This window comes from Hyperolius riggenbachi, chromosome 12, assembly GCF_040937935.1.
Source record: "Hyperolius riggenbachi isolate aHypRig1 chromosome 12, aHypRig1.pri, whole genome shotgun sequence".
Classification (NCBI taxonomy): Eukaryota; Metazoa; Chordata; class Amphibia; order Anura; family Hyperoliidae; genus Hyperolius; species Hyperolius riggenbachi.
The window spans coordinates 35,935,415-35,950,379 of NC_090657.1; positions in this window are offsets into that span (position 1 = coordinate 35,935,415).

Here is a 14,965-nt window from a genome sequence, read left to right on the forward strand (position 1 = left end):
GTAGCCACAAATACACCTGATCTGAAGGGGGGACCCGCATATCAGAGGGAGTGGAGTAGTAGTGGGGGCCCCCGTACAGCTCTGGACCCCCCCTGTGGCCGCAGGGGCTGCTCCCCTTGCAGTTACGCCTCCTGGGTGGGCATAAAGTCAATGAAAAGTATGCGGTGCGGTAACTTGTTGCATGCAGTGCAATAGGATGCCGCACACTGTTAAACCGCACCACCCCCACCGCACTGTGACTCGTCACATAGGTGGTGCACTGCTATATTCCCTCATACATTCTGATTTCCACCTTAGCCATCACCAGCTGCCTGCTCACTACCAGTCAGTCTTAAAACAAACCTCTTGTAAGAAGAACTGCACTTTGCATACATCATTTAAAGCCCATCTAAACTCCAGCATTAAAGAGAATCTGTACTCTAAAATTCTTACAATAAAAAGCATACCATTCTATTCCTTATTTTCTCCTGTGCCCCTCTGTGCTGTTTCTGCCACTCCCTGCTGCAATCCTGGCTTGTAATTGCCATTTTTATGCAGTGTTTACAAACAAAAAACATTGCTTCTAACCACTCTGAGAACAGCTTACTGTGTGACTCATGCAGAGCTTGGAGAGGGTGTGTAAAGCTTCTGCCAATGACAAGCAGTGCTGCACATTCTGCACATTCCAGCCTGACAGAGCCGACAGAGGAAAGAAGATAAGATTTATTACAGAGACAGTGCAACTGGAAAAGGTTGCAGTAAGACAGATCACATTAGAACAGGCATAGGAACGTATAGGATAGAAGAAATAAGGCTCAAAAGTTTGTTACAGAGTCTCTAATACTTATCAGGGAAAGTGCTGACTAGTTTAACCCTGCCCTGCATTATTCCGCTCTCCTCGCCAGCGTTTTCCATGATTAGTGAGTGTGCACCTCCTCCCCTCTCAGGCTCTCATCACTTAAAGAGAAACTCCAACCTAGAATTGAACTTTATCCCAATCAGTAGCTGATAACCCCTTTTACATGAGAAATATAATGCTTTTCACAAACAGACCATCAGGGGGCTCAGTATGACTGATTTTGTGCTGAAACCCCTCCCACAAGAAGCTCTGGGACCGCGGTACTCTGGGCAAACTGCCACAATGTAACAAGGTTCACAGCTGTCTCTAACAGCCAAAACAGCTAGGGGCAGCTACATAACCTGCCCACAGTAACAATGTCACCATGTAATAAATGTCAGAATGTAAATCGGGGAGAGGAAAGATTTTAGAGTGAGCAAACACTGACTAAATCATTTATACATAATTATGGTAAAAAAATGAAGCACTTTTTTTACTACATTATTTTCACTGGAGTTCCTCTTTAAGCTTGGTACAACTTTGATACAACTTCAACTTTGATTAGCTAATCACTGACCAATTTTACCACCTCTATGTAGTATGAGAATTTATCTACTCTGTTCATAGTATTCAAAATCTGGTGACCCTCATGCTACATGGAGGTGGTAAAATTGTCCAATGAAAATTAGCTGGTCATAGCCCCCGATCCCCACCATTGGGCATGTGCATGTCGCTTATTGTGAGCATCAACACACACACACACACACACCACACACACACCACACACACACACACACACACACACCACACCACACACACACACACCACACACACACCACACACCACACACACCACACACACACACACACACACCACACACACACACCACACACACCACACACCACACACACACACCACACACACACACCACACACCACACCACACCACACACACACACACACACACACACACACACACACACACACCACACACACACACACACCACACACACCACACACACACCACACACCACACCACACCACACACACACCACACACACCACACACCACACACACACACACACACCACACACACACCACACACCACACCACACCACACACACACCACACACACACACCACACACACACACCACACACACACACCACACACACACCACACACACACACCACACACACACACCACACACCACACACACACACCACACACACCACACACCACACACACACACACCACACACACACCACACACCACACCACACCACACACACACACCACACACACACACCACACCACACACACACACCACACACACACACCACACACACCACACCACACACCACACCACACACCACACACCACACACACACCACACACACACACCACACACACACACACACCCCTACACACACCACACACACCACACACACACACACACACACCACACACACACACCACACACACACCACACACACACACACCACACACACACACCCCTACACACACACCACACACACACACCCCTACACACCACACACACACACACCCCTACACACCACACACACAACACACACACACCACACACACACCACACACACCACACACACCACACACACCACACACACCACACACACACCACACACACACCACACACACACCACACACACACCACACACACACCACACACACTTTATATTGCGCTTTTCTCCTGGAGGACTCAAAGCGACAGAGCTGCAGCCACTAGGGCACGCTCTATAGGCAGTAGCAGTGTCAGGGAGTCTAGCCCAAGGACTCCTTACTGAATAGGCAGTGACTTACTGAACAAGAGGAGATTTGAACCCAGGTCTCCTGTGTCGGAGGCAGGGCCCTTAAAGGGGCACTACAGCGAAAAACTGTAAAATTTAAAATATGTGCAAACATATACAAATAAGAAGTACTTTTTTCCCCAGAGTAAAATGAGCCATTTTCTCCTATGTTGCTGTCACTTACAGTAGACAGTAGAAATCTGACAGAAGTGACAGGTTTTGGACTAGTCCATCTCTTCATAGTGGATTCTCAGCAAGGCTTTTATTCTTTATAAAGATATTCCTGAAAAATGATTTAAATAATGCTGCTGGCCAGCTTCCCTGCTCGCTACACAGTTTTTCTTGGCAGTTGGAGGCCAGAAACCCACTAGGAGCTTTTTTCTGAGTGCTTTGTGATTTGAAAAGCTCTTGCTAATGTAATGCTATGGGTGTGATCCCACTAGAGCGATGTGATTTTATAAAAATCCCCCCTAGCATTGCATTAGCAAGAGCTTTTTCAAATCACTAGTGATTAGAAATCGTTCCTAGTGGGTTTCTGGCCGGACAGAGCAACTGCCAATCACTAAGTGCTTTTGAAAATAAATAAATCCCTGAGAATTCCCCCATGAAGAAATGGACTAGTCCAAAACCTGTCACTTCTGTCAGACTTCTACTGCCTACTGTAAGTGACAGCAACATAGGAGAAAAGTAATTTATGGCTCATTTTACTCTGGGAAAAAAATGTACTTCTTATTTGTCTATGTTTGCACATATTTTAAATTTTACAGTTTTTCGCTGTAGTGCCCCTTTAACCATTACACTATCCAGCCACACAGACAGATCCTGGTGGCTTGTTTCAACGCAGCCACGCGCTGATACTACACAGAAAAGCACTTAACGTCGCTTTTAGCCCTAGGGGGGTAGACCGTAACTGCAAACGGCACAGACTCCAGAAGCTGCATGCAGCATTGGGGTCATCTCAAATCTCAGTGGCGATAAATGCCGGGGAGGGACCCTGACAGCCATCCATCTGAAACAGCCCTTGGTGTGTTGGAACTTGGTAGTGATTACACAAAACTTTCCTATAAAGGGGCAATACATCAGACACCAGTAAGGTAGCCGTACCCTAACCTGTCCTCAGGATGGAGGAAGCAGACCCAGTTGTCATGTGACTGATACTTTACAGAGTTATTTAAGGTATCTTTGCTTTTAAAATGAACCCAAGAAGCAGCAAAGTTGGCGCTAGTCTACTTTAAAAGATACCAGATGCGAAAGCGTCTGGTATAAACTGAAGCTGTACTGGGTAGGGGGGTTATAACCAAATACTCCACCTCTCCCACCCAGGCCCGTTTCTACAGGCGTGCGACCAGTGCCACAGCACGGGGCGCAGTGCAGCACTGAGGAGAAGGAGGGCGCAGGCAGAAGGATGGGACTGACAGAGAGAGGGTGACGCTAGTTGAAGAGGAAAGAGAAGCAGTACTGCGATCACCCCTCTCTCCTGACTGATTCCTCCCTATCAAGTAATCACTACGTGGTGACACTGCCTTCCTGTAGGGCATTGCAGCAGCCATCAGGCCACTGAAGCAGTCGGATTGCTGCTGATGTGTTCCTGGCTGAGCGTGGGGGACTGGGGAGGAGAAGTAACAGTCAGGCAGCTGAGGGCTGAGGCTCTGCTGGGGTCGCAGTCCATCATGACAACAAGCAGCTGTCCCGATCTGGAACACTAGGAGAGTTTTCCCGGCCGCCATAAGCCCCGCCCCCAATCTCGGAAGCCCCGCCCCCACATGGGATATGGATGATAGGGTGACTGGCTAATGTGAGCCATGCCATCCACATGCAGAAAAGGCCATCTGTAGCCCATGGGAGCTGATTTAGGAGCAGTGCCTGGAAGGTGGAAGTGTACCTGTCCTGGAGGAAGCCCCATCTCATGTCCAGAGGAAGCTCCGCCCCCCCTGCACAGGGGAGAGGTCACCCCAGCCTCCTGTACACTAAGGAGTGCTTGTCTGACAGGAGGAAGACCAGCCTGGAGGAAGCCTTGCCCCCTTAGGACAGTAGAGGAATGGACACCTGCAACCAGAAAAGTATAAATCTACTTGCCCCCACTGTCTTCAATGACCTTTCCCCTCCCCCCGCTAGCTCCGGTGACCTTCTTGCTCCACCCAGTAGCCCCAGTGACCTTTGTCCTGCCCCCACTAGCCCCAGTGACCTCCTCCCTCCCCTCACTATCTCCAGTGACCTCCTCCCTCTTCCCCTTAAGCTCCAGTGGCCTTCTGCCCTCTCCAGTAGCCCCAGTGACCTTCTGCCCCCCCCCCCCCCCTGCTACTCCCTCCACCCTGGTAGCCCAAGTGAACTTCTTCCTGCCTCTGCTAGCCCCAGTGACCTCATCCCTGCCCCCATTATCTCCAGTGGCCTTTTGCCTACCCCCAGCAGCCCCAGTGACCTCCTCTCCCCCCCCCCCCCCAGTAGCTCCAGTGATCTCCTCTCTCCTCCCCCACTAGACCCAGTGACTCTCTGCCTCCCCCCTCTATCTCCAGTGACCTTCTCCCTCCTCCCACTAGCCCCATTGACCTTCCTCCGCCCCCCAGTAGCCTCAGTGATTTTCTGCCACCTCCCAATAGCCCCATTGACCTCTTCCCTCCCCATCTAGTCCCAGTGACCTTCTTCCTCCCCCCACTAGCTCCAGTGACCTCCCCCAACTAGCTCAAGTGACCTTCTGTGTCCCCCACTATCCCAAGTGAAGTGACCTTCACCCTCGCCACACTAGCCCCAGTGACCTCCCTCCCCCCACTAGCTCAAGTGACCTTCTGTGGCCCCCACTATCCCAAGTGAAGGGATAGCCCCAGTGACCTCCCTCCCCCCACTAGCTCAAGTGACCTTCTGCATCCCCCACTATCCCAAGTGACCTTCTCCCTCCCTCCCTCCCCACACTAGCTCCAGTGACTCCCCCCCCCCCCCCCCCCCCCCCCCCCCCAGCTTCATTGACCTCTGATGCTTTTTCTCCCGTCGTGGACGCTCCTCTTTGCTCTGATCTGAGTAGTACTCTAATGCCTGGTACACACCATGCAATTTCCTGTCAGATTGACAATCGAATCGATAAAAAAAATCGATCAGAAAAATGATCAGAAATCAGATCGGACCTGTCAGAAATTATTGATTGTACAGTCAATCTGACGGGAAATTGCATGGTGTGTACCAGGCATTATCTGCTATATAATCTTCTGTGTATGATCTACGGCTTTGAAGCTGGAAGTTAGTTAGTTTAGTTCTTGCTTAATTCCTGCTTAGAAAAATGGTCATGTGATCTCCTGTGATGGCTTAGTAGGTGCTTGCTTTCTTTCTGAACTCTACCTCTGTTTTGCCCCCCCCCCAAGTATAGGTGGTATAGCCAGTTAAAAATTGTAAAGGCCCATACCCAATACGCAATTTTTTTACGGCAATTTTCACGACAACCATCAAATTTGTTTTTGCAACGAGCATTTCCGCCGTCTCAAGATGTGGGTACAGGTGTGTGAGTAACACACATGACATTTGGTGATGTGCGGTGATAGCGACCACAACGTATTGGATTAAGATGCCCTACGACTCTCACGTAAAGTACCATGATTGTTTTTTTTTTTGGGGGGGGGGGGGGCGTATTTTTTGACACTCGCCCTGGGTGAAATTTATCCTAGAAACTGCACTGATCCCCCCCCCCCCCTCCCTCCCCCCGCTCTTCTCTGGTCCATTCCATTGTCCTGGGCAACTTTAGCATGCATGCGCAGTATGTCAGTTTTGCTCCCCTGTGGCCGCGTAGTGACATCACAGGGCAGGTGCGCACATGCTCCTGCGTCCCAGTGTGAGAGATAATTGAAGACGTGGGGGGGTGCGTGCCCGCTCCTGTCCTGGGATGTCACTGGTCACGGCCACAGGGGAGCAGAACAGACATAGTGCACATGCACAGCGCAGTATGTCCCGGTTTGGAGTCGCAGAAGTCATCCAGGACAACGGGACGGACCAGAGAATAGTGGCGGTGAACGGAGGGGAATGGGAGGCGAGGTGAGTATTTGATTATGCCCCTCCTACCCAGTACAGCTTCAGTTTTTGCCAGATGCTTCTGTATCTGGTACCCTTTAAGGCAGGGGCATCAAACTCAATTTACCTGGGGGCCGCAGGAGGCAAAGTCAGGATGAGGCTGGGCCGCATAAGGGATTTCACAATCAGCAGCTCCCCCCCCCCCCCCCCCCCCTTGCATTGATTTTTATTTCAAAATCAAATTCACACTGAAGCAAACTATTTTGCCTATTTTGCCTTATAGTTCACTTCAGTGCTCCCATTACAAGTAATCCGCTGTGTCCCCGCCGCAAAACGAGGGCTGCAGAGCCCCCAAATCGCCCGGGGGGCAATCCGCCGGCATTTCCTGGAAGGGGCAGAGCTTTCAGCTTCAGCTCTGCCCCTCCTGACGTCAATCGCGGCGCATCGCCGCCTCTGCCCGCCCCTCTCACCCTTCCTTCACAGAGAGGGGCGGGGAGAGGCGGCGATTTTGACGTCAGGAGGGGCAGAGCTGAAGCTCAAAGCTTTCAGCTTTGATTTAAATGTGTCCAGGGTTGGAGCTGTCTTGCTTAAGTTTGGCAAGGTGTTCCACAGGGTAGGGGCAACATGACAGAAACCTCTGACTCCAAAGCTCAACAGCACAAAGCTTTGTGATTGGCCAACTCGCGTGGCCATAGTTAACTACAACATACGTTATCTGAAACCTAAATATTCGAGAAGAGGCTGTCTTCCCTATCAGGTTAGTAAAATTTCCCTATGAAGTTTCCTTTCCTGCAGTGTCCCTTCAAGTAGACTAATTACGCCATAAAGTTTAGGTCTCAGAATAGCTAAGAAAAGCGGTCAGCTTTACATGGCCATGTTATTGTACACCCATAGTCACTTCATATTTGCACAGATCCTACTTGGGAGGCAGATACAATTTGGGGCTGTGTGTGGACAAAAAGGATCCAGCAAAGTGAAAATAGAGGGAGAATGGAAGCTAAATAAGAAAACTAAATTATGTTTACATAAAATTCTGAAATAGATCAATAATCAAAACAATCAAAAACAAAAAAAGGCCACAAACAAAACTAGCAAGCAAAAGACACTGTAGTGCCATCAAAGCAAACATAAACAAACCCCAAAATGTTTACATAACAAAAGCTGTGCAACAGGTTACCATGACTACCTGACTGAGAGCCACTTACAGTAAGGTAACTGCATTACTAGATCCTCTGTATAAGAAGGTGGTACGTTTATAGGAGTTTCCAAAGACAGCTGTACTCACCGGAGCTCCTGACAGTGTCACATTGAGTCTGGCTCTACCACTTCCCTTTTACTTTACTACTGGAAACTTAGACAATCATTAAACTGCACTTTGGGCAGGTGAGAGCTCTGCTGCTAAGTGGCATTCTGGGAGATGTAGTAGAGGAGGCCATTAAAGTCAAGGTCAAGGGAAGACAGTAAGACTACAACTCCCAGGGTGACTTTAGGCAGAAGCCCGCCCAGGGCCTCCTAATATGGAAATTGTGATGTCCTATATTGAGGGGTGTGTCCTGCAGCAATAGCTTGACTTCCTTCAGCTTGTGAGAAGTGTGTGTCTGTAAAGCACTGTGGTACCCATGGTTTTTCAAGTCAAGACACGCTGTAATGATGTATCAACATATTTGAAGCAATCATAATATTAAGTGGGAAAGGTGTACACCTTACAGTCAGTCGGCTACTTATGAACAGGTTCTGTTACAAAACAAAACATTATTATGTGTGGTTAAATGATTTACTTTTGAACAAGTCCAGATTTGGATGGATGAAAATAAAGTTTGATACTTACCTAGGTCAAGGGCGGGTGTAGGGTCGTGGTGGCCCTGGACCATCATGACACAAATGTTTGAATCGGATATCTGAATCCGAACTTTTTGGTATCCGAGTAAACTCGGATATCTGAACCCAACATCCTGGATTACGGGCGGATTCGGATATCCAAATAGAAAACCGGAAGTGACCTGAAAATGGCTTAAAATGCTACCAAAAGTTTCCTCAAATGGCCAAAATCCCTGTCGGAGATCTCTCTCTCTCTCTCTCATTTTTGCCATTGAAGGTGATTTTGGCTTCTGCTCGGATATCTGAACTAACTATCTGCCCAGATTTCGGATTTCAGATGGGAAATCTGAGTTTGTCGGATAGTATTTTAAAAAATATCCGAATTGCTATTCAAAGTTCGGATAGTGGAAAAAGTTTGGATTATCTGGGTAGCTCGGATACCTGAATATTGGATGAGCACCACTGCGGCCAGGACTGATGGGGAGTGCCTCCTGGTGACTAGGCTGCAGACAATGCCTTTACTAGTGACACACACAGGTGCTGGCATAGCACATGGACGCGGCGTCAGTGACCTGCTGCGCTGCAGTGACGTGAGGCACTGACATGTGCAGCCATGGTGACCAGGTAGTGCCTCGATGTGTGCAAGTGGTGTCCCCCCTTGGAATGGTGGCCCTATGCATGTGCACAGGTGGCCGCCAATGCCTAGGTACAGACAAGTCTCTGGATAGTCCAGAGCAGTAGTAGGGAACCTATGGCTCGGGAGCCAGATGTGGCTACATCTGGCTCACAGACAAATCAGTAGGAGTTGATTCACTAAGCTACAGTGCTCAAGCATCGCAGCTCAGTGTGGCAGCACAAGTAACATTTTCAAAGTAGGCACGTTACTGCTGTAGCATGCACTACGAACTTACTTACACTCCCCCAAAACGAATGGCTGCTCCAATTGTCCCACTCTGTCTGGACCCTGTCAGGTCCAGTGACTTTGTAGGACGAGATCCCCGCACTTTAATTGGCCCAATAGGCTGCCTGCTACTTGACAGGCAGCCTATTGTGCCAATTAAAGTGCGGGGATCTCGTCCTACAAAGCGAATCAACCCCCAAGTCAGCTAGCTAATTGTACAAGCTGTTAGTCGGTATTTCTCCTGTCTGGCTCTCAGGGAAATTGCTGATGTTGCTGAAACCCAAGAGAAGCTGAAGACTTGTCTGACATTTCCGCTGCCTGGAGGATTACCTGTGTACACATCACCATGGCAACAGGGACGTGAGCCCTCTGCTGCGCATGCGCACTGTCTCAGTTTGAAACATATGGTATGGCTCTCACGGAATTACATTTTAAAATGTGTGGCGTTTATGACTCTCTCAGCCAAAAAGGTTCCTGACCCCTGGTCCAGAGGTTTCATTTGTCCTCCTTGCCCCCACTATTGCAATGCACAGACCCCCAGAACATATCCGACAAAAGCTTGTCTGAGATGTTCTCATGGCTGAGTTTCCATCCTTGCGCAGTATGGCCGTGCTCGTGCACAAGGGGGAGTGCCATTGCAGTCTAAAGAGGCTCCCAGGCAGTGGCGGGGGTCTCCAGAAGGAAGTGGGAAGTCTCTGGAGCACACAATGCAATAGCTTAAAGAGAAACTCCAACCAAGAATTGAACTTTATCCCAATCAGTAGCTGATACACGCTTTTACATGAGAAATCTATTGCTTTTCACAAACAGACCATCAGGGGGCGCTGTATGACTGATATTGTGGTGAAACCCCTCCCACAAGAAGCTCTGAGGACCTCGGTACTTTTGACAGTTTGCCACAGTGTAACAAGGTTCACACACAGGAAATAGCTGCTTACAGCTGTCTCTAACGGCCAAAACAGCTAGGAGCAGCTACATAACCTGCCCACAGTAACAATGTCACCATGTAATAAATGTCAGAATGTAAATCGGGGAGAGGAAAGATTTTACAATGAGCAAACACTGACTAAATCATTTATACATAATTATTGTAAAAATGACTTTTTTTATTACACTATTTTCACTGGAGTTCCTCTTTAACAAAACCAGTACCCCCAATGTGTATGAGGATAACATTGCATGTATGAGACACCTGTAATCTGAGCATTTAGTGTTTGTATTAAGGTGGCCCATTAGCGTATATTTTTTTCATCAGATGCGATCTTTTAGCACACTTTGAATGTAATCGGAGGGTAATTCTCGATTGTTCCCATAAACAGGTCGATTAGGGCATTTTCTGTCTTCAGATAGGATCATAAAATCAAAATTTCAGATTGACAGAATTTTCAGTTCCAGTCGACCAAAGAATCATTTCACATCCATTTTCACTTGTCTGGGTGCTTTACCAGGTGCATCCCTGCACTGCCTGCTAGTGCTATACTGAACTATGAATCGTTTTATGAAGGTATACACATGCAAACAATCAGTTCATGCAAAAGGCAGGCGGTTGACAGGCAGTGAATTCACCCGTCTGTCAGCTGCTCTCCTGCAGCGGCCGGGCGCTTGTTAGAACTCGTTACAGGCACTAGACAGGCGGTCCTCCATAGAGTTCATACCGCCAAATATTTTGAGATAAGGGACACATTAAAGGAGTACTGTCTGTAACGGAAAAAAAAAAAAAAGTTTAAACTTACCTGGAACTTCTACTGGCACTTTGCAGATGTCCTGTGCCTGTGCTGGGACAAAACGATCCTCCGGTCACCCGCCATGGCTCGTTTCCGGTATTTGCGACTTTAATATCGCAAGCCACTGTGCAGCCCTGGCCGCACGCGTCCTTGCTCCTGCTGACTGGCTCCCACCACTGGGAGCGTACCACGCCTGCGCAGAAGGCTCCCAGTGACCTCAGCGGGAGCAAGGAGGCATGAAGCAAATATCGCACAGTGGCTTGTAACATTAAATTTGCAAATACCGGAAACGAGCCGTGGCGGGGAACCATTTTGGCGCAGCATGGGCACAGGACGTCTGCGGGGTGCCAGTAGAAGTCCCAGGTAAGTTAAGTTAAAGTGGTCTGAAACTCTGACATAACATTCAATAAAAATGTGTTTTCCTACTTTTTATTACTCATACAGTTATCATATTTGCTTTTGTGCACACGTAAAATTGACTGTTTACAAATTACAAGTTTTCAAAGTGTAGTTTTTCTTACCCTCAAAGCTGCCATTGCATTTTATTCTTTTTCTATTATAACTGCTTTTTATTATACTGTATATGAAAATCTTCAAATAAGCTATTCTGAACTCTGTGTCTGCCTGAAGCAGAGACAGCTTTTCAGAGAGTGTTTGTTTACATTCCAGTGTTGCTACATTTGTGTTTAACCACTTGAGGACCCACCCTTTACCGCCCCTTAAGGACCAGCGCTGTTTGTTGGGATCTGTGCTGGGTGGGCTCTGCAGCCCCCAGCACAGATCAGCTGGCACGCAGAGCGATCAGATCTCCCCCCTTTTTTCCCCCCTATGGGGATGATGTGCAGGGGGGGTCTGATCGCTCCTGCCTGCAGGCATGTTGCGGGGGGGCACCTCAAAGCCCCCCTCCGCGGCGACATTCCCCCCCCTCCCTCTCCTACCTGTCCCCCCAGTGATCCGGGCTGCACAGGACGCTATCCGTCCTGTGCAGCCAGTGACAGGATGTCCTCTGTCACATGGCGGCGATCCCCGGCCGCTGATTGGCCGGGGATCGCCGATCTGCCTTACGGCGCTGCTGCGCAGCAGCGCCGTACAATGTAAACAAAGCGGATTATTTCCGCTTGTGTTTACATTTAGCCTGCGAGCCGCCATCGGCGGCCCGCAGGCTATTCACGGAGCCCCCCGCCGTGAATTGACAGGAAGCAGCCGCTCGCGCGAGCGGCTGCTTCCTGATTAATCAGCCTGCAGCTGGCGACGGTCCTGCAGCTGCCACTTTGCCGACGCACGGTATAAGCGTGCGGTCGGCAAGTGGTTAACAAGTAAAAAAGATACTGTTATCTCCAGTTTGGATGCAGATTGGAAGCTGAATAGCAGGAGAAAGTGCTTTGTTTAACCGTTTCAGTGATGTTCTGCTAGAATTTTTTCTGGGATAGTAGTTTTAAAGCTGTAAGGAATCTTTTAGAGCTAAGTAGAAATGCTGGCTTTCAGACCACTTTAAAACACACCCCTCATCATGCATACCACAAAGAATTGAGAAGCAAAAGATGTAGTTTTGTAAATCAAATGACACTGATCCCACTATCATCAGTAGTTTTCCTTCATTTTGGCATTTGAAAATAAGAAATAAATCAATTTAAATGACGCTAATAGAGTCAGCTAAACACATTTTTCAGTAGAAAAATACATACATACGGTACATACATACAAAGATCTGTACATCAGTCCCTGAAGAGGGACAAATGGATGTTGTACCCAAAGAGGGACTGTCCTTCCGAAAAAAGGGACAGTTGTGAGCTATGAGAGTCACATCTGAGTGTGGCAGCAGCTAGGCATGCCACTAGGTAATGCCACAGTGTGTCAGCGATTGACACATGTAGTGTTACAACCGCTGCATTTAAATGGCACCTGCATTGCACCGGCGGGCGGTAGATTGGCCAATAAACTGCTCAGCAAGCGCACAGTTGAGTCGTCTGTCTGAGGCCCAGTGCACACCAAAAACCTCTAGCAGATCCGCAAAGCGCTAGAGGTTTTTGGAGCAGATTTCAGAGCGATTCTAGGCATGTTTAGGCCCCATTCACACTTGAGCATTTTACTGTGATTTTGGCAAAACACTCAAACGCTAGCGCTTTTTAAAAGCGCTAGTGTAATGAAATCCTATTGGCCCATTTTTACTTGGGCGATTTGCGCTAATCGCCCAAAGCCAAGGCGCTAATTGCCTGCAGCATTTTCAGGCGATTTCCCAGCAATCGCGTTTCAGCGCTATAAAAGTGTTCAGTGATTCAGTGATTTTTCCATGTGAAATCGTGGAAAAATCACTCCTGCAAAATGCCAGCAAAAATTGCCAGCGTTTTGAAAAACGCATGTGTGAATGGGCCCTTAGAGAGATTTTCTGTTACTGAGCAGCTTCTGTAACAAAAACGCCTGGAAAACCGTTCTGATCTAGCGTTTTTCAGAGCGGTTTCAGCTTTTCTTATACTTTACATTGAAACACTTCTGCAAACCGCAAAAATGCTGCAGCAGCCACATTTGCGGTTTGCTAAAAACCTCAAATCGCTGGTGTGCACCACCCCATTGAGATACATTAGCCAGGCAGCAGCGGTTTTGTAAACGCTACCAAAAACGCTTGGTGTGCACCAGCCCTGAAAGGGGCCTATGAAATACCTGTTTTTTTCATCTTGATTTTGGGGGAAAAGACAGCTCAGGGTCCTGGGGATGGGTGGGTTCTCTGGCCAGCTTGGCCATGTCTGTAGTCTGTTTTTTTTTCTCTCACTGTGGATAATGACATACAGGTGAGGCCAGCAAGAAGCAGATCCTGTGTGTATTCTGTTACTGAAGGCTGATGGGAATGGCATTTACTGCAGTCCTGAAAATCAACTCCTGTAAGTGATTTACCTGTTTTCTATTACATACATTTTTTTCCTACCTATTACATAAGTTGTGCTAAAAACTAAACGAGAGGCAGTTAGGAGCAAGATGGCCGATGTTCAGTTTGTGTTTTGTTTATTGGTTTAGGCAAACTTACAAATACCATGCACCATTCTGTCTATACGACACACTGCAGAGTGCTTTGCTGACTGTCATTTATTTTTAACAAATGCTCCCACTGACTTGCGTTAAAATTGCGGCAAGATTGCAACTTTTTAAAAAATCGATATCGTGGCATTTTGCTACAATTTTTACCACAAATTTGAAAGTCAATGGGAGCATTTCTTTAAAAACGCAAAAGCAGCATTGACAGTTAGCAAAGCGCTCTGCAGTGTGTACCAGACCTTACATAGATGGTCAATGGGATTTTTGTATGCACATTCAATGCAATTGTGATGTTTTATTCTGGAAGTATGCATTTTAGAAACACGTGTAACAGATTTTGTTAGAGAATCTTGTAAGCTTTAATTTGAAATATGACATGTGGGATTTCTAACTGTATGGAGCTGGAAATTAATTTTCCTTTAGACAGAGCAAAATTTGTCTATGGGGATTGCTACTGGGTCCAATGATGTATACTAGCGCCTGCGATTTAGTGAATTGCGAAAGTAACATAATTTCACCACGATTACCAGGGTGATCACAATTTGGCTACTGTAGCCACTGATTCGATCACTCCCAAAATCCTGCAAGTGGTGTTTTGCATTTGCAAAACTGCTAGTGGGACCACCCACATAGCGGAGCAGTGCTTTTCAGCGCTGCTAGCTTTGGGCACAGCCAGCGCCGCCATAGACTGTAATAGGAATCAGTCTATAGCGGCGCTCAGTGAGGAAGGTCGGCTCCGTCAGAAGACGGAGCCGAAGTTGTTTAAAAAACACAATAATTCGGCCTCCAGCAATCGCTGGAAGCCGAATTATTTCATTCCCCCACTATCCATGTCGGCCTGGAGGGGGAATAGTAATTAAAACGC